Source organism: Protopterus annectens, chromosome 1.part2 (genome assembly GCF_019279795.1).
Source record: "Protopterus annectens isolate FY-2018-M chromosome 1.part2, PAN1.0, whole genome shotgun sequence".
Lineage (NCBI taxonomy): Eukaryota > Metazoa > Chordata > Ceratodontiformes > Protopteridae > Protopterus > Protopterus annectens.
This window is the reverse complement of record NC_056727.1, coordinates 433,286,584-433,308,194: the sequence shown is the minus strand read 5'-3', so window position 1 is coordinate 433,308,194 and position 21,611 is coordinate 433,286,584.

Genomic DNA, 21,611 nt, shown 5'->3' with positions numbered 1-21,611 from the left:
GCTGAAAGCCAGGAGAGGATTTCTTCGAGGATTGGAATATTGTCTCCTGGGGGAATGTAAAGAGAGGCAATGTATATATATTTGTGTTTGTTTAGCTGAAGATGAGCCAGTATTATTTCTGCATTGTGGAACTGGGGAATGGCTTTATCGTAGGGTGTTATGCATAGGGAGGATGAGTAGAGTAGAGCTACTCCACCACCCTTTTTATGGGTTCTGTCCGATCTGATGATAGAGTAGTTAGGTGGAACTATCTCTGAGTCTTTTATATGTGGTTTTAGCCAGGTTTCAGAGATGGCTAGGATGTCTGGTTTATTGTGAAATAGCCAGGCATGTAGATTTGGAATTTTGTTAGCTACGCTTTGTGCATTAAGAGATGCAAATAGGATGGAATTAGATATTGAGGAGGTGTGGTCTGGGCCTGGGTTGGGGTGTATATCACCAGATAATAGTATGGAAGTTAGGAGTTGTGTTAAGTAGTAGAGGTATTTGAATTGTTTTGGTTGAGAAGTGTGGGTTGATAGATTAGTGAAGGATATATGGTGGTAAATGTGTGTAGAGGTTTTATGAGAAGGGATTGGCTTGTAATGAAACCATAGGATGTGGTTAGTGGGATAAACTTCAGGAGAGATGGAGCTGGTATAATAGGTGTGTGATGTATGGAGAGGGTAGGTTGTGTGTAGGAGCAGAGTGTGGTTGAAAAGATAAGGCTGGGTGAGATGGTAGATGAAGGTAAGGTTCAGAAGGAGTAGTAGTTGAATTGAAAGGGATGTGTATTTTATGGACATGTTGGGGTTATAATAAGAAATGTAGGGGATGTGTAAGGAGGTGGGGGAATGGTGATGTGGGTATGATATGAATGGAGGAGGGGATAGGAAGAGAAAGGGGTGGAGTTAGGTAGGTGTGGAGGATGTAGGTGTGGCTAAATGGGTATAAATCCAGATGTAGTGGGGGTGGGTGGGAATTGGGGGTAGGGTAGGGGAGCGGAGTGAGCCCACAGGGCGAACGGAGCGGGGAAGAAAAGAGAAGAGAGATCAACAGAAAAAAGTATCAGCAACTGCTGTTGGTATAGAAAGGTAAGCAGTTATAGTTGGTATGGAACCAGATAGGGACAAGCACTTTGTATGAGTGAAAGAGCTGTTTGAAGTGGGTTAGTTTGTGTTGTTCAGGGGGAGAAAAAAAGGCAGATTGCTGTACAGAGAAGAAAAACAAGAAATACAGGCTCTTAAGTGAGTTAATCAGTTTAATAGGAGGGAAGCCAGGTAACATAGATATGCACCAGTGGTTGGGTAGTAGGTGCTGCCACCTGGTGGTGGGAAGGGTGATAGCAGGTATCCAAGTGAACAGGTCACGTACAACTTTCACAGAGAAAGTATGTGGGACTGAGGTGTCTGGGGGGAGAGGAGTCCACGTGTGGTACACGGTAGGCTGCTGAATCACCTACAAGGGAGGTCAGACAAAAGTAATTCAGTTACAAAGTAGGTAGTATAGACACAATAGATGGTTTGATGCTACCTACATTCAAGCAGTAATCATTTAGGGCAGTCTTCAGGAGTTCTATAGTTCAGTCAAGCAGGCAAGTTCAGGGAATTCACAGAGGCGATGCAGGTGAAATTCTGTGTTTGGATTGAGGTGGGAAGGGAGCTTCAGTGGTGAGCTTCAAGAGAGGTGATTCAAGCAGTAATCATTTAGGGCAGTCTTCAGGAGTTCTATAGTTCAGTCAAGCAGGCAAGTTCAGGGAATTCACAGAGGCGATGCAGGTGAAATTCTGTGTTTGGATTGAGGTGGGGAAGGGAGCTTCAGTGGTGAGCTTCCAAGAGAGGAGATTCAAGCAGTAATCATTTAGGGCAGTCTTCAGGAGTTCTATAGTTCAGTCAAGCAGGCAAGTTCAGGGAATTCACAGAGGCGATGCAGGTGAAATTCTGTGTTTGGATTGAGGTGGGGAAGGGAGCTTCAGTGGTGAGCTTCCGAAGAGAGGAGATTCAAGCAGTAATCATTTAGGGCAGTCTTCAGGAGTTCTATAGTTCAGTCAAGCAGGCAAGTTCAGGGAATTCACAGAGGCGATGCAGGTGAAATTCTGTGTTTGGATTGAGGTGGGGAAGGGAGCTTCAGTGGTGAGCTTCAAGAGAGGAGATTCAAGCAGTAATCATTTAGGGCAGTCTTCAGGAGTTCTATAGTTCAGTCAAGCAGGCAAGTTCAGGGAATTCACAGAGGCGATGCAGGTGAAATTCTGTGTTTGGATTGAGGTGGGGAAGGGAGCTTCAGTGGTGAGCTTCCGAAGAGAGGAGATTCAAGCAGTAATCATTTAGGGCAGTCTTCAGGAGTTCTATAGTTCAGTCAAGCAGGCAAGTTCAGGGAATTCACAGAGGCGATGCAGGTGAAATTCTGTGTTTGGATTGAGGTGGGGAAGGGAGCTTCAGTGGTGAGCTTCCGAAGAGAGGAGCGAAGAGGTGATGCGCGAGCAACTCTACCGTGGGGACCACAGGGGTTATTGAGATAGTTAAGAAAAAAAAAAATGCTTCCATTGCCCTACTTATAAAATTCCAACTTTCTCTGTTGAATGCTTTCTCTGCATCATGACCCACACATTCAGCTCATTGGTCTATTAATGTTGTCAAATGTTTGCCTTCCATCCAGAAAACCAAACTGATCCATATTTATTGATTTGGCGACATCTTTGCCATTCTTTTCACCATTATAGATATAAACACTTTATAATTGTAGTTTAGAATTGAAATGGGCCTACACGAATTTGGATCTGATGGGCCTTTATTTGCTTTAGGTATTACAGCCACCACTGCTTTTTTACAGGATGATGGTGTTTCTTCTCATTTTAAAATACTGTTTAACAAAACCTTCCAGGTTGTTTTCACTTTCTTCCCTCCTAGCTTCCAAGCTTCCACAGGAATACAATCTATTCCTGGAGACTTTCCTGTAGATTGGTTATACATCAACATTTTTATCCCATTTCCTCCTGTCTTAATTATTAATTGTTGAGCCTCATCTACCTGTAACCTTTGGATAATTAATGATGATCATCATCACCATCATTATCATCATCATCATCACCCTTTTTCCCTATTTTTCTACATGCGGTCCAGGATGTCGTGTCAATTATTGCCATCTCCATATATGCAGTGCCAGTCTCCTGCCTTCTTCAACACTCATGCCTGACTGTCACAGGTCTTCTCTTACACAATCCATTGACATCTTTGCTAGATGCTCTTGTTTCTTCTTGTCTTCTTCCTATCTGTCCCAGATCTTCTTCGGCAGATTGTCTTCTGCTTTTCTACACATGTGCCCGAACCACCATACTATATTCTTTTACCTTTTCTGCAATTGGAACTAGTTTGGCTTCTGCTTTTATGTCCTCATTTCTTCATCTGTTCCACAGTGAGTTTCCTACCACCCATCTCACCCACTTCATCTCCATCACCTCTAGATTTCTCATATCCTCTGCCTTTGCTGCTCAGGTTTCTGTACTATATAGTGGTACTGGTCGCATCACTGTTTTTTACACCTTACTTTTCAAATTTCTTGGCATTCTTCTGTCATGTTCTACACCTGTCATTCTGTACCAGTTATTTGCATCCCATCTGATTCTAGCTTTAACCTCCTCATCCATCCCTCCAAGATACTTGAAGCTGTTAACCTGCTCCACTATTGTACATTCTGTCTTAATTCCCAGCTTCTTCTAATTTCCCCATTTGGTGTATTACAATTGTCTTATCTGTACTCAGTTTCATCCTATGTGTCTTCAATTTTGCAATCTATTCCCCTATCCCTTGCTGAAGTTCTTGCCACTTCGTCTGCATACAGCAACGTTGTTGGTCTGTTCCTTCCAACTTGTTTGCTAATATAATCCATCACCAGTACGAACAGCAGTAGGGTCAGGGATGAATCCTAGTGCACACTCATTCCCACTAAGAGACCAAATGCTGTTTGTACTTGAGTCATTGGGTCCTTGTACAGATTGCCCAAATCAGCTTCCTTAGGACCTAGTCATATGTTTTCTTCAAATCTAGGAATGCCCAGTTGGACTCTTTCCTTATCTCTAGCTTCTTCTCAGCTATCTGTCTCACTGGAAACATCAGGTCAGTTGTGCTGCATTCTGAGCTGAATCCAACTGCACTGCATTCTACTCCTCTGCATATTCTTTTATATGTCACCCTGTCCATAACTGCCATGCAATGTGACAGGAGTCTGATACCTCTGTACTGCCCACAGTTGTGAATGTCCCCTTTGTTCTTGAACTAAGGCACTAGAATGCTTATTCTCTAGTCATATGGGATATGCCATCCTCTCCACTCTGCTATAAGTATCCTCAGGACCAAGCTCTCCCCTATCTCACTCACCATATTAATCATATCTGCTGTGCCATCATCTGAGCCTGCTGCTTTCCCTGACTTAATTTTCCTCAGTGCTGTTCTTACTTCTTCCAGGGTGGGCTCCTTCTCTTCTTTCATTGTAGGTTGTGTCTGTGGCAGTATAGCTTCTGTGGGGGTTTCTTCATTCAGAAGCTGATGGAAGTACCCCTTCCATCTGCTTTTGATGTCTTATGGACTATTGAACAGGTTGTTGCTTGTGTCCCTTATGAACTGTGTCTGACTATCTTCTTTATCCTTCAGCCTTTGCCTTTCAACCTGTTATAGTTTATTTGTGCTATTTACTGAGTCACTGTCCAAAAGCTGGTAGAGTGCCTCTGATGCCTAGATCTTTGCCATTGCAACTCCTTTCTTAGCTTCTTTGTTACCCAACCAGTATTCCTTCCTAGCCTGGTCCATCTTTTCTATCTTCTACTTTTTCCTGTACACCTGCTTTCTTTTGGTAACTTCCTGGACTGCTGCATTCCACCATCAGCTATCCTTATTTACATTATTCCCATACCTGATTTAGCCTAATATCTGTTTTGTAGTTCTCACACATGCTCTGTAAGGTAAGTGTGCAATAGTTACGGACCTTAGGGTTAGGGTGCGGGTTAAGTTAAGTGCATAGATGGTAGTATATGCAAGATTTAGTTTAGGGTTAGAAGTAGGTTTTACTTTAGGGTTCAAAGTAGGATTCTGGTTAGTGTATGTATGTAGTTTATTTATTTTGTTTGGGTAAGTAGTATGTAGCAGGCGGTGGGGTTGGACAACTATGACGGTTCGAGTTTTTGAATTTATGTTTAAAGCAGTTCATAATGCCATTATTGCATAATTCCCATACTGTAATATTCAAAAAGCAGGAGACCAGGATCCAATCCACACAAACAACATTTATTGAGCGCTTTTTTCTCTTGAATAGAAAATTCTTCAGAATAACACAGCATATTACCCAACAGCCTTATATATGCTATTCGAACAAATTAGTCGTCATCATTAACTAATTAATAAAATAATGTCCTGAAAGGACATAGAAACATTTAAAGAGCAACACACACACATATATATTGCACTCACACTAAAAAGAAAAAAATGAGATTAAAAACATATACAAAATACTTAACAATAAGTTAAAAATAATCAAAGCAACAGATGTCAATATTTATGCATATGAAAGTATATATGTATTTGTTGTTTATTAGCATCCTACCCTAATAGTAGGTATCAATGACTGTCATATAAGAAATTGTGCCTTGAGCCTGAGAACAGAGCTGATGGATACTACACTATTAAGACCCAGTGCTTCAGATGCATTCGGCCTAATTTGCCATCTAATTTGCCATCTAAGCTCAGCCATTTCTAGGTAATTGTTGAGTGGCCCACCTCTTTCACCCATCCTAACCTGCTCAATAATAATGAATCTGAACCCATGTCCTTCATTGTTTACATATGTCCTGCTAATGCATTTTTAACATCTTTCCTACTGATGTCACAGTATTTTTAGTTTTACTAATGTAAAAACTTGGACATTGGGTACATAGGGCAAGGTACACCACTCCTTTACTACTGCAGGAGACTTTCCCTCATATAGTGTGTCTCCCATAATTGGGAATACAAATCTCCTTGGCTTCAATGATATATTGGCATTGTAGGCAATAGCAGCATTTAACCATCCCTGCCCCTATATCAGGATCACATTCTGCCTTTCCAACATATGTTTGATGCTACATTCTTTTTATATATAATGTTGGGATAGGGCCTAACAACTGTGCCTGTTCTGCATCAATTCTAAAAATGTTCCGGTTATGTTCAATAATATTCCTGATGCTGTAAAAATGCTGATTAAACTTGAAAATAGCAGATTTTTATGGAAAGTCTTAGTCTCTTGATTTTCCTTGTTTGATAACCCTTCCCCTGTACCAAGAAGGATAACAAATAGGCACTAGCATTCTTATTTATTACCTCCTGAAGGATGTTGTTTAAATAATTATCTGGATACCCTCTAGGTAGTAACATCCCTTTAAGGGTCTCAATTTGCTCTATAAATTGATCATATTCAGATATCATCCTGGCAAGCCATACCCCCTGTCCTTTTACTAAAGCCTTCTTTTGGTGCAGGGGGTGGTAACTATCAAAATGTAGGAGGCTATTAGAGTAGGTGGGCTTGCGGAAAATAGTGGAGGTGAAATGTTTATTGACCACATCTTTCATGATGGTAATGTCTAAATAATTAATCTCTGTAACACTAATAGAATGCATAAATTCAAGAAAATCTGTGCTGGTGTTCAGGAATTCAAGAAAGCCTTCTAGTTCTGTCATATCACTGTTACACAAAATGATGATATCATTCAGGTAATGACCGTAAAATGCCCATGAGTTAGCGTAAGGACAATTAAAAATAATATCTTTTTCCCAAAATGCCAGTACTATGTTTGCAAAGATGGGGGCACAGGCTGCATAAATGCATAAATATTGACATCTATTGCTTATTTTTAACTTATTGTCAAGTATCTTTTATATGTTTTTAATCACATTTTTTTCTTTTTTACTGTGAGTGCAATATATATATATGTGTTGCTCTTTAATTGTTTCTATGTCCTTTCAGGACATTATTTTATTAATTAATTAATTAATTCATTCATTCATTCATTCATTAATTCATTAATTCATTAGTTTAGAGCTGAACATCAATCTTTTCCTCTAAAAACTTAAAAAAAAATCCTAACCTTTACATGGTACTGCCTATGCACCTACTCTACAAAATAGTTAATAAAAGAAGGCCTTAACAAGATCCCAGAGTCCTTAATCCCTTGCTACTGCACTAATTTCCCAAATGCAATTGTATTTTATCCCATTACCTTCATCTTTCATTTCCTATTCCCCATTCTAGCTCATGCAATCTGCTTTCCTCTTTTTATATTAATATACTTTTCATTCTACGCCTTCTTCCTCAACCCATCTTTTTCAGTCTACCCCTGCATCCACCCAAAAGGTATTTCCTGTTCTTAGTCTAGGTGTTTCCTCCTCTTTCATCTCAGATTTTCTTATTCTAACAATTACTGTCACTGGACTACTTTGCACAATAAAAATGTACACTTTTAAAACTATAGTTGTTGAAAATTTCACACTATTTTTGTAAGATATCCTTCTCTTGCATTTAGTGGCATTTTCTTAAAATGTATATATACATTTTATATTATTCTTGTATTATTTATTTATGTAATATATGGAATTTTCCCCTCATGCCTCTGCTGAAAAGGGCTAAGGGACTTGTAAGAGAAATACTATTCTGTCTCCATTTAAACTGTTGTTAGCATGATTTTTAGCTTGAATCAAAAGCTGCAAGAATAATATAGCAAAATGAAATATAAAGGGTTAATTTAGAAATAGTATAAAATGCTGAACAAGTGTGCTGGCAAAAAGAGCTAAATTAAATTGTTGTATCTATGTAGAAAAAGGGCTATGTTATTGAGAAACAAACTTTGTAAAAATAGCCAGAAGACGTCAACAAGATAAGGAGGAACATCAGTAAGATAACGTTGGAACATTGAGTTTTCTGAAGTCTTTCCATGGATCATCAAACTACAAAGAACCAAGGCAAGGGAACAAAGAAAAACTGTTATACAAAAAAGAAATTGTTATACAACAGACTTTGGGAAAAAAACATCAGACTCTCTATGAATATGAGTGTGTATAAAATAGCTTTGGGAATTTGCCTAGAGAGCTGACAGCATCTGTATTGCATTCTTGTAGAACCAAAAGAAAAATGTAATAGTAAAATCATACTAACTGAATCAGTTTGTCTCAATATATTTATTGTACGTAGTACAATACAGTATTAAAGTAGTTGGTCATACTAAGAATTAAATAATGTGGTATTCATGTGTACTAATGCAAGTAACAGCAAGACACCAACAGAAGACGCGTATATAATTTTTCAGGACTAATAGCAATTAATCTGATTATACCAATCAAAAAAATGGAAATAAATAAATAATAAGCAAAGTCCCTGAGTCACCTCTAGGAATTGGCAAATGTAAAGAATGCACAAACCTTGTTTGCTACAGGTCTGAGATGTCTGAGCAGGATGAACAGATGTTTCAAATATATGAAATTTGCAGCACAAAAGGAAATGTTTCTGCATGGGTTAACATATCCTCTTTGGATGAAAGTAATAGGTTTATTTCAGAACAAGGACGCATATTAACTCCTGAGTGAAGATTTTTATTTGAAATATCCAGAAGCTGTACAATTGTAAGAAACTACAAGTCCTAGTTTCTAGTGCCCTTGTAGTGCAGAACTTTTATTTTTTGCTAGGTATTACATTCTCAGTGAAGTATTATAAGACAATAGGCCACAGTCTGTGAGTCAGGAGTTCCACACTTTTATAAAGTAAAGAGAATTTAAGCATATCACATCATGTCCTGGGCAGTGAAAGTAGAGCAGTTGAGGAAGCTACTGATGATGAAGATGAAAGAACTGAGATGGGTGGTAGGATGCAAACTCTGAGACAGGCAAAGAACTGAGAACATCAGAGCAGAACTAGTTCCAGCTGCTGAAAAGGTCAAGGAGAACAGATTACAGTTGTTTCAGCACATGTGCAAGGACACAGAAAACAATATGGTGATGAAGATTTAGATCAGACTGAAAGAAGGCAACAGAAAACAAGGGCATTAAGCAGAAAGATGGATGGATTGTGTAAAAAAAGACCTATGAAAGTCAGGAATGACTATTGAAGATGGTAGGAGACTACATGACATCCTAACCCCATGTAGAACATGGGGAAAGTGAGGTTGTTGATGATAATGATGATGATGATGATGAAGTCCTAGCTATCCACAGAGTAATGGGCAAGTGTAATCAATTACTGAGGCAGTTAAGTCTGTTGAAAATGTGGCACAGTGCAATAGTTCAAAATAAATGGATTGCTATCTCTAAATTCTGGAAAACATGACTGTATTACTCAGGTCTATAATACTTTCACTTGCATTGTTGTTATGGGTAGACGTCTTAAAGTTAAACTACCTATATTATACTAATTTCTAGCACTTGACAGCAAGAAAAATGCAATTGCAGTATTGAAAGTAAAGGCAACATAAAAAGAAATGTTATTATGACAGATGAAAAATCTTTCTGGTTTGCAAAAGCACAGAATAGGATGAACATGGATTTTGAACTTTCACAGAAAAGAAATGCGCAGAGCATTGTCTAATGCAGCAGTTTAAGTCATTAACATTATTCAAAGTCCAGATATGTAAGCATATAAACAAAGCAGACAGCATTAGGTCATGCAATCTGATTTAGGAGTCCAGTTTTTTAGATATCCAGATTCAAGTGAATTATGCACAGGATCAGAGATGTAGAAATAATCACAATTTTTTTCTGAGTGAAAATGCATCCAAAAATGTTGATTAATTTCCAAGTTAAAACTGAGTAAAGGCCCCCTAAGACTGATGTTGATATCAGGGCTTCATTTATAATAACTAAGGCTTCTGTTCTACTAGCTGTGAATTAATACCCAAGGTTTGGAAAACTGATCAAGAAACCAGTGCAGTATAGTATAGTGACTAATCATAGTGTATGGATTTTTCATATGCATTTTGAAACAATTAGTTGCAAAAAAAAAATTATTTTATTTTCATGTATTTATATATCACATCACATATATACTATCCCCCGGATTCACAAATCATCCATGTAAGACTAAATAAGTCTTACTCGGAGGCTGCAGTTGAATGGTATGACGTCAGCATGCCATGAATATTCATGAGGGCATGCTGACTCAACTGCAAGTCTAACACGGACCGTGTAGGAAAGCAGGGAGCATGTCCGACTGCCGAGCAGTCTAAAGGTCCATGCCCCTGCAAGTGTCTGAAATGCCAAATGTCAACACACAAGAGCGAGTCCGCTCAAATATCCATGTACCCAACACCACACTCCCTGACATTGTAAACCCCCAGTACAGTTATAAAAAGTAAAACATTAAATTTTTTTTTCTAATTCCTGATATAGCTGCCTGTATTTGCGCGTGTGTACGTGGGTGTGCCCATTGCTTAGCTGCAGTTAGCAATCCCGACATGGAAGAGCATAAGAAGGAATGTTTATGCAAATTATGCCAAATAGCAGTAGCATGATGGTAGAGTGTTCGCACAAAGAGGAGACATTCACGGTTTGAGTCCCACCACTCCCCTTCCTATTTATGTTCTAAATTAGTATATGAAATAATTCCTGACATATATAGGTTCATAGGTTCATAGGTTCATACTAGGCTATCTGCCCAAGGACATTTACAAGCCTAGCCCATAGTTTTGTGGCTTACGCCACCCCTTTAGTATGGGGAACTATACCCATTATTTTGCTGTGCCTCTGTCGAGCAGTGACACTGAGGTAATCCCTGGGGTATATCTGCGATCTCCCATCCATTGGTCAAGATTTCTCTTGAACAAGGCCAGCGAGGTGCTCTGCCTCACATATACCGGGATTTTGTTCCACAGCATAGGGAGTCTTTGGGTGATGAATCTATCCCTCCAGCACGTCCTATTAATAGCCGTGTCGAGGTTTAAGTCTCCGCCTTGTGGCTCTGATGGATCTAGATTTTTTGAGGTGAAGCATATTCATCAAATCTGGGTTTGACATGGCCTTGTATGTTAGGCAAAGGTCACCTCTGAGCAAGCGGTGTTTACTGAATAGAGCTGGAGTTCTTTCAGTCGGGCAGCATAGGACAGATTTTGAGACCCTTTATCCTTTTGGTGAGGAACTTTGTGGCCTCTCCAGCTGCTGCAAGTGTCGGGTCAGATACATTCCGAATGGGGCATTGTACTCAATCATTGGTCTGATGAGTGATGAGTAGAGGGAGACAATGACCTCCCTTGATCTAGATGAGAATCCCTTCATGATAAGGTGGGCAATGTAGAAGGTCTTCCTAACTACTTTAGCTACATGGGTGTCGAATGACAGACTACTATCAACCTGGGTCCCCAGGTCCCTGATAACTTCTTCTGTGCTCAGTGGATTGCCACCTATTTGGTAGCTAGGGGTAACCTTGTTTTTCCCGAAGGGTATGACTATGCAATTTTTGGCATTGAACTTTAGGCCATGGCTCTGGCACCAGTTATCCGTTTCTGTGAGACCTTCTGAAGGATATCTGTGTCAGATGTGTTTTCTACTATGGCGCCGAGTTTGCAGTCATCTGCAAACTTTGTCAGCCATAACCCTCCTGTGTTTGCTTGTACTTCGGAGAAGTAGATGCCAAACAAGAGTGGGCCTAGGACTGAGCCCTGTGGGACACCACTTGTGACAGGCTTTGAGTCTGACATGGCGCCAGCAACTCTGACCCTGTGGGTTCTGTCACTCAGCCAGTTTGAAACCCATCTTGTGATGTATGGGTTAATATTTAAGCTGATGAGTTTTTCAATGATACCCGAGTGGGGTATTGTATCGAAGGCCTTCGCCAGATCGTGGTAGGCTGTATGGACTGCCTTATCCTCATCAATGGCTTTGGTGACTGTTTCGAAAAAGTCAACCAAGTTTAAAAGGCATGATCTGCCTTTGACAAAGCCAAACTGGGTTGGATCCAAAGTCTGCAAATTCCCTATGTCTTTATTTATGAGGTCCATTATGATCCTCTCCATGGCTTTGCAGATAAGGCTTGTCAAGCTAATGGGCCGGTAATTTCCAGGGTCGGTGGAGGCACCGCCTTTGTGAAGTGGGACCACAGTTGCAGTGCGCCACTCCCTGGGTACGTATCCAGAGGTAAGGCTCTGATTAAACAGCTGTCCTAGCTGTGGATTTAATTCCTCATTGAGTTCATGGAGCACACAGCCGGGGACACCATCAGGTCCCATGGATGCTGTGTTTTTTGCTTTGGAGAGAGCAGTTCTCACTTGGGCGTTGGAGATGTTTGGGGGCTGCAATCATTTGGTATAGATATCTCCTTTGGGGAGGGGGAGAAGTTTGCACTGAACCTGTCAGCCAGTATGTTGGCAATGTCCGTAGGATCAGTAATCTTCACATCATTTTGAACTAGTTCTGAGCATATCTGGGAGTTTCCTCCCAGGTTTCTAACATAGCTAAAGAAGGCCTTATGATTGTCTTTTGAGTCTTTAGCTATTTTTCTCTCAAAATTTGCTTTGGATGATTTTATGAGAGCTCTTAGTTTTTTACTTATAGTGATCAAGGGTGTCTTGCCTTTTAAGGATTTTGCTCTATCTTGTAGTAGCTTCCTCCTTTTGTTGTAGAGTTTGTTTATGGCTGGGGTCCACCAGACTGGATGCTTGCCTTTGGTACAGAGAGTCTTTGTTTTGCTTGGGATTGCCTTATCCATGCAGTCCTGCAGGTGCTGGTAGAAGGCATTTGTAAGTGATTCAGCGGCATGTGTACTGTTTTCCGCTCGGGGCCTTAAACGAGACCACACTAGTCTTTAGAAGTGTGAAGTCGGCTTTAGAAGTTCTTTACTGTGGTCTTTTTATTTCAGGTGGGGTGGGATGAGGACCTCCAGCGAGATTAGTTTGTGATCTGATCTCACCAGTGAGGGGTATACTTCGTGTTGAACATTGTGCTCCCATGTTCGTGATGATGAGGTCAAGTATGTTATCTCCTCTTGTGGGGATGGTAACTAGTTGTTCCATGGCATTTGAGTTTATGAATTCCAGGAACTTTTGGGCTAGGGTGTTTGGGCTTGAGTAGTGTTCCCAGTCTATATTAGGGTAGTTGAAGTCACCTAGTATGATGGTGTTTGGTGATACATTTATCCCCTCTAGTGTTTTCAGGAAGGCCATGTGAGGTTCCTGAGTTTGTGAGGGTGGCCTGTAACATGCTACAATTTGCAGAGCAGTCTTGCCTATGGTTAATTGCACCTGGATGGTCTCCGATGCATCGTGCGTTGCAACCAGTCTTGAGGTGTGGGAGTCCTTGATGAATATGGATACACCCTCCTTTCTTGGTATTGTCCGGATTTTGGGGCCGAACGCATGATATGAGGTAAAACCTGATAGTGCTGGGGTGCTCTCAGGAGCCTTGAACCAGGTTTCTGTCACAGCACAGACATCGATGTTCTCCATACTAAGAAGGGCCTCGAAAAGTGCATTTTGAGATTCAGACTTCTGGCATTGAGCAGCATTACCCTTAGTTTTTTCCTTTTTCTGTTCTAGGGTGGTAGGTTTAGAATTTGAGCCTTGCCTAAAAAGGCACTATGGGGTGGCAAGAGCCTTTGCCAATATCCGAATCCCAGGGTGACAGGTGCAAGCCGCCCTTGCGGCAGCGTGGCTTGTCCAGCATGTCATCCCAGGCAGACAGATACTGGATCCCCTTTGAATGACACCAGTGTTTAAGCCAATTGTTAAAGCTGATCATCTTATCTCTGTATTGTGGCATCATTCTTGGTGAAGGTAGGATACTGCTCAAGGTCAGGGTCATACCTGCCTGGGCTACATAATCAGAGAGCTCCTCGATGTCTCTTTTCATGTAGTCCAAGGAGGTACGTCTCAGGTCGTTTACACCAGCATGGACAATGACTGAGTCGTATTTGTACCTGCTGTTGAGAGACCTGAGTGCTTGCGTTATGTGGCGGATTCTAACGCCCGACAGGCAGCTTACTGTGACCTTCTCCTTACTCAGTCTGGTGAGCGGGACGTTAGTGTGTCTGACTATGGAGTCACCAATGACTAGTGTGTCTGGCATTTTGTTTGGCCTTAAGGGCTGTGACTGTTTGACACTCTGACTGTGAGGTCTATGTGTTGCAGGTGATGTGTTCTGAGGTGGTGGTTGTTTGGGTGTCTGCTTTGGTGGCCTCTGCTGTTTTGGTAGATTTTTGATCAGAGCCTCAGTATGTCTTTGTGTGTTTATGTGTATGATTTGAGGTTGTGATGGTACTATGTGAGACTGGGTCTATAGTGTGTGTGGTAACCTTCTCCTCCTGACTGGTCTTGCCAGTCCTATGTTGAGAGAGCTCAGCCTCCAGTTTGGCTGTATAGTTGCATCTCTCGCATGTATTTGTGTTTTGTGGGAGGAGGAGAGGGTTGTCTGTGTACATGAGGCAATTGTAACATTGCCTCAATATTCCCAGGTTCACCAGCTGAGCAGGAGAGGACACTAGCAACTGATCCCTCGACATGCTAGAAGGAATAGACAAAAACTTTAAAGAAGATTCCGGGGACGTGGATGACCGAGAAATGGGGGATTGCCTTTTTGGGGTACTATCTATGACAAGAGCACCGTATCAAGGTAATAAGTACTGTAGGAGCAAGTGCTAGGCTTAACAGATAGAGAATAGTCTACTTGGAGTCAAGTAGAGATGATCTTTTTAGTTATAGTATACGCTGATTAGATCAGTAGTATAGTTCGAGGAAGGTAGCTTTAAGGGAAAAATTGAAGAGTGGAATTTAGGTAGCCCAAATAGTTTAAATCTGCTTAACCGGCGCTGCCCTAGTGTGCAACGGTAGCAGCTCCACGCTAAATCGCGCAAACGCGCGTTTAGCGTTTTTTATATCAGGGGGCTGAAAGAAGCTAGGAACTGGCCCAAAACGACCAATAAACTACAAGTTGCTGGCTGAAACCTCACAAAACCAAGGCATATGATTAAAATTTTACTAAAAAACATTGAAATGGCTTATGTATCAGTGAACAAAATATATATTTATAAAGGATCCTGACATATAATTGCCCGCAGTTAAGCAGTGCTTTACCTAGTGCAATATAGTTGCCCGCAGTTAAGCAGCGCTGTACCCAGTGCAATATAGGTGCCCATAGTTAAGCAGCGCTTTACCCAGCTCAATAGAGTTGCCCACAGTTAAGCAGCGCTGTACCCAGTGCAATATAGGTGCCCATAGTTAAGCAGTGCTTTTCCCAGTGCAATAGAGTTGCCCATAGCTAAATAGCGCTTTACCCAGCGCAATAGGTTTGCGTGGAGGTGCGCATCACGCCAACCAGCGCACGGTAGGGCAACATGGAGCAACGTTGAGCAAAGTTGCTTAAACACAGCCACACCCGCTAGCCTGTCTGGACAGTAGTAAAATAAAATGCAATGACAAGGTTCGAACCCAGGACTCTGTGTACCATAATTAAAGTACTGAACCACTAACCCATGACAGCTTAGGATAGACAGCCACTGTTAAGATACATATGCTTATAAATGGTAGAATAACCATTACTAAGCAGGACTGCAGTCAGCCGAGAATTTTCCAAAATGGCCAATCACAAAAATGTGTGGGAAATGCGGCATATTTAAGCCCCATAGGTGGGAATACTCACCATAACTGATTGTAGCTTCCATCTGCAGTTAGAATGGCTGGTGCTGGAGAGGGTACATGCTTCTGAGTGCAACGTTGGGGCATCAAGGAGTCGAAATACATGGTTTGGCTCCTTGTCCACCGTCATGAGTCAAGACTCCTGCAGGGCCAGTTCCATGGGACGGAGTACAAGGCATAAGCTTGGAACCGGTTAGCTCATGACCTCACCAGTGTCACAGGCGTTCCTCGGACTGGTGAGCAGGTCCGTCACCACCATGCAGACCTGAAGAGACAGAAGCAGGACCTACTGAACCAATGGATACAGGAGGCCCATGGGATGCAAGATGCCCCACAATTGAGTAGGTAGCCATGGAATGCAGTATGTAAGAAATGATAATTGATTCTGTATAATGGATAGGTATGTCTCAATATCTGTTCATTTACTTCACAGCTGCAGGTGTCCGTGCTGTGAATAAGCAAGCCTATGCAGATAGGCTGCTAAGGCTGCACCACCAGGCAGGTTAGTGATTATTCTGCATGTATTGTTATATAAAATAGGTGAGAGAGCCTGAAGGAAAGTGTTGTAGCCCAATAATACAGCCAGTAAAATGCCCTGAATAAGTCCTCTGCTTGTACTGTTATATAAAATAAGTCAGAGAGCCAGAAAAAGAGTGTAGTAACCCATTAGGAAAGGTAAAATATGTCCGGAATAATATATCTGCAGGTACTGTCATATAAAATAAGTGAGCGAGCCTGAAAAAGAGTGTTTTAACCTATTAATAAAGGTATAATATGTCTTGAATATGTCTTCCATATGCACTGTAATATCAAATAAAGGAGAGAGTCTGTGGAAAAGTGTGTAATGTAATTAATAAAGGTATAAATCCTGGAGTGTGTCTGTGTCACTTACTTTGAAATGTTGTTGTACCCTTGCATTATACAAATAGTACTGTTTTAATAAGTGCTGGCAACCCACAGTTGGGCAGTCCCATCTAAAGTGGTTGATGGAAGTGCTAGTAGCTGTGAAGCATATATACAGTCCTCAACAGTCAGTTACTGGCTGGCATGCATAAGTAAATCTGGCACACAAGTAGCTCGTTAATTTGTTCCCCAGAAATGTGAGTGTGCTACACGAAATGCAGGGTTCTGTACAAACTGAACTGAAAATTTCATGTGAACACATCCAGATATGTAGATAAAGAAATATAAATAAAATCAATAAATATGTAGCAGTAACATCTGCATCTTGGACAGTTAGTATGTCAGATATAGGTCAGGTATATAATGAACTAGCCAAACCCATTACACAACCTAATGCATGTTGGCAAGTGTAATAATACATGTAGGGGATATACACCTGCAGTCACTAGGAATGTAGTGTAGACTAAAAGTACTTATGAGATGTTAATTGAGGTTTCTTTCTACACCCTACTGTATGTGCATAAACCATTCAATTCCACACCTCACTGGGTATGTGTAATCTCAAAACATTTGTTCGGACATATGTCCTATTGTTCTATAAATATCTGCATTCACTTTGATGCATGTGCCCTGTTCAAACACCACAATCATGGTGGCCTGTTGTTACCAATCACCCTTGCATTCTGTTAGAATGTCCACTGTCGTTCAATATATGCATGTGTTATGCTTGCTGTTCAACTGTTGGAACCTTGGTGTGTTGGGTTAATGGGAATATTACTGCATGCTGTTACAACTAATTTGGAATGCTGTTGTTTATGTTGTAATTAAACACACCTAACCACAGAACGTATGGGAAGGCTGGTCCCAGCGGACCCACCTGCCCCTCCTCAGCTGGCGACTGCACCTGGCACCAGCAGGTCCAGTGCCCAGCCCAGGCTCCCCTTCTCCATTGGTCCTGTGCCACCTTTGGGTGGAAGCACTGCAGGGGATGGGGCTCGCTGCCCCCGTGCAAGCGTGCATGGAGAAGGGCCACCTGTCACCCTTCGAAGGGTCCAGGTTGTGGTACGTAGGGAGATCTAGCATTCAGTCGCTGATCCCCTACACCAGCTCGAGGCGAGAGTGGTGTGTCTCACAGGTGAGCCTGACCATCCTAAGCAGCCCCCAGCACAGCCACCCTTGGGGCTGTGAAGGTGTAGTGGTGACTGCCCATGGATGGGGATCTCAGTTCCACTGTTACCATCTTTGGGCTCATGGGCTTGCGATTTCCAAACATCTGTCCCCGTCAATTGTATTCACCCACCCCATGTGTTATACACTGCCCCTGTATAAGTCTTGTTTGTCTTGTCTGTTTACCTCCCCAACCTACCTCCCCAAATATACCTACTTCCTCTACCTCACTTTCCACTCTCACCTGAAAAAAAAAAAAAGGTCAATCTGTACCCACAAAAAAATTACGCCCCATACATAGCTGTCCATTTCGCACACATGTCTGCTGGACATGTAAACTAATAATTATAATTGGCAGTACAACATACTTTGTTGTCCTCACCCCTCTCCCAGGGGTGGAAGATTTCAAATTTCACTCCAAATTTATTGCATATGCATATCTATTGCTGGTAATTAAATGGGCAGCTATGGACCTTCCCTACACCTGTCCTGCACATCCCGAGCTTGTTTTCCTACTGTCTTTCCCTCTTTGAACCCCCCTTTTCACCACTTTCCTATGTCCCCATTTTCTTTTCTTTCAAAGAAATTAGCCTGAGGGTTAGCGGGAGTAAGCACTTTAAGCAGTAGTAAGTGGATTTAAGCGAGTGTGCGCATGTGTGCGCTTAGCTAAGCATCGCTAAGCATTGCACAAACCCACACAAACCCACTTACAACTGCTTAAAAGTGCCTTAGTCACTCTATGTCAGGGCCCTTGTTCTGCTCAGCAGCAAAATAAAACAGCTCTGTCAGTCTCAGACCCCAAACCTTGGACACATTAGACTGCATGAAGTACCACTAAGCCACAGCAGATATACAATAACTTGGTGCTGAAATAAATATATCATGCATTACAATGAGGGAATGTAAAGGGAAAATAGGAATGCCATAACACAAATCTTGCTCTGTGGGTCTTTAACAGCAGTTGTTGTGGAATTGCATGACATGACTGTGAAAAGAGAACCAGCCATTCTAGCAGGGAATAATGTTACAGTAGCACCTTACAAACCCCACACAGTATCAGACCAGGATAAACACTGGCATAGTTGAATAGGGCAGAGGCCAGACTTTCCAACTGTGACTGCTTTACAGGGATGTCCCTGATTCGTAACCAAATGTTAGCTGTGCCCCTCTGAATCACTCTGAAAAGTAACTAACATTAGGCAGAAAAGTGAGGAATCACACTTAATGAATAATGTCAGTAAGTGAGAGTAGACACTGCTTGCATGTCAGAAAAGGTGTAGTAATACATATGCTCTGATTCCACCGAAGTCTCAACTAAAATATGTCTGTAATATATTACAGGTGTATCTCACTTATATGTACCTTTCCCTGAGGCTGTTCAAATATATACCTGAGAGTATCTGAGGCCTGGCAGAGGCAGAAACACACAGGCATATCAACATTTCTGCTGTTACACACTCTGCAAATAGCTTTGGAAGGAGTTCCACAAGCATGCCCTTATGTAGGAGTACAACACAGAAATATCACAGGATGTAGCCATGTACTGCTAGCAAACAACTGTGACAATGCCATTGTTCCAGCGCTGAAAAGACTGGTGTGGTGTACAGACAAAGAATAATAGGCTAACCTCTGGCTACCATCTGGATATGTCCACAGGTGGGAGCTACGCAGACAGACTACTTGCCTTGATAGACTAACAGATACACAGCAACCCTGTATGTTCAGCAAGATAAACATCACATGATAATAAATAATGCTCTCTGCAGTTCTGCACCCCTACCCAAAAGTACTATATACCTGTGTATTCAGGCAAAACCAAGGGTGTAGATAGGCATACTCAGTACCGAAATATGTCAAGTTGTCTTGAGCAGCCTGTGCTAATGTCAACACAAACAAACTACAAACTGTTCAGAAGTGAGTAACTTAATAATTGCAGTATAGCAGTTCACAAACAGTGCTTGTGCCAGAGGAATACATTGCAATAACTACTTTTGTATAGCGGTTAATTGTCTAATTCAAAAAGAAAGTACATACTCCCATGTATCCTGTGCTAGCATTTGGAGTGGTGAGTAAAAGTCTACACTGAGAAGTGTGTACTGGTAGCAGCAACATTCAGGTTTGAATACAACATGCATATCACTGGCTACAACCCTAGCTTCAGATATGAGACATATACCAACCTTCTGACTGATACAACGGTGTCCAGAGCAAACAAGCATGGGCCCCACCTTGGAAAGCTGAAAGGGCTATGCCTACCTAACCTAGCATTTTATAGCAGTGGGCGGCTGCAATCACAGTGAGTACTGCAATTACCACACAGCAGGCTGCATACAATTACTAAATGGTGGGCACCAACATGTGCAGATACCTAGAAAAGCAAGCTGTACCTGCTGTCCACACATTCAATAATATCATTGCAGGAACAGAGAGATAGAGAGCGAGAGCAAGAGAGAGACAGAGACAGAGACACAGACAAAAGAGACAGAAACAGACAGAGAAAACCCCAAAAATAAAACAACAAAAAAAAAAACCCAGTAACAACAGACGGAGCAGAGAAATACAAAGGTAAGGTATGTAATATATATGTATTTGCCGGAATGTAGGAGATGTTCTTGAAGAGTACTCTACACACTGTGAATCATCCATATGTGGCAGCAGTACTTATCTATATGTATCTGCACATGTGCATAGGGCAAGGGACATACTGCAACTGTTAGTGAAGGGTGGACATATATATGTTGTTGAAGGTTGTTATGTGCATATATCTATGTAGGTTGTAGTGTGTGGCATAGAAAACAGCATGCAGTGCTGGTATATGTCATGTGGTGGTTAAACGCTGTGGGACTGATTTGTCAGATCTGCTGTGTTACAGCCAGTGAGGCCTGCTAAAGCTACATGGGCTGAGGATACCAAAATACATTCTGCACAACACTGTGCAATATTATTACATAACTGTATATCTCATAACTGTCACATAATTGATATCCTCACCATGAAAGGTGGACTGTACATGTGCCTGTATGTACATCTATATGTACAGCAATGGATGTTTAGATGTATGTGTATATATATATATATATATATATATATATATATATATATATATATCTAGAGAGAGAGAGAGAGAGACACGGGGTCATATGTACCGCAACAGATGCGTGGTGACCAAGGCATGGACTGAAGACCAGTGTCGATACTGCAGTGCCACCCCTCCTTTCCAAAACACTGTACCCATTAACTACCACATAGGTAGAAATCTACCTAACACTGAAGGTGTGATAAGGGAACATGGGACACAGGTGGACAGTAGCCTCCCCTTTGATAATCACAGTGCCACACTAGTCTTGTAATGTAATCTGTCTATTTGGTACATGTCATCACAAAAGATGTGTCATCTAGGGAAATATAGGTCAGTGTTCCCCTCTACTCATCACAATGCCCCGTGTGGTATGTACCTCACATGACAACTACAGCAAGTGGAAAGGCCACAGACATACCTCACAAAGAGTAATACTGGCCTCAAACAGATGCCCTATGCAGAGTGACTCACAAAACCACAGCTAGACTGTGTTGCATACCGCCCACACAGAGGTGACCTCTGCCGGATATACAGAGGTATGTCACCCATAGTTGTTGGACAACCACCATGTCAACATATCACAATCCCTCTGGGCTACACGCTCTAGGGCCCTAAACCTCGTCAGCTCACTAAACAGCACATGCTGGAGGGATAGGTTCCTATCTCATAGATATGCCATACTCTGGAATAAACCACCTAGCAATAGCAAACAAGGCTCCTCATTAGCAGTTGTCATAAATACCCCTGATGATTGTTTGGGAGATAGGTAATACACCCCAGGAATCACCTCTGTGGTTCTGGTTGACAGGGGCAAGTGAAATCAAATTACATGTGTGTCAAAGGCCAGGGTAGCATATG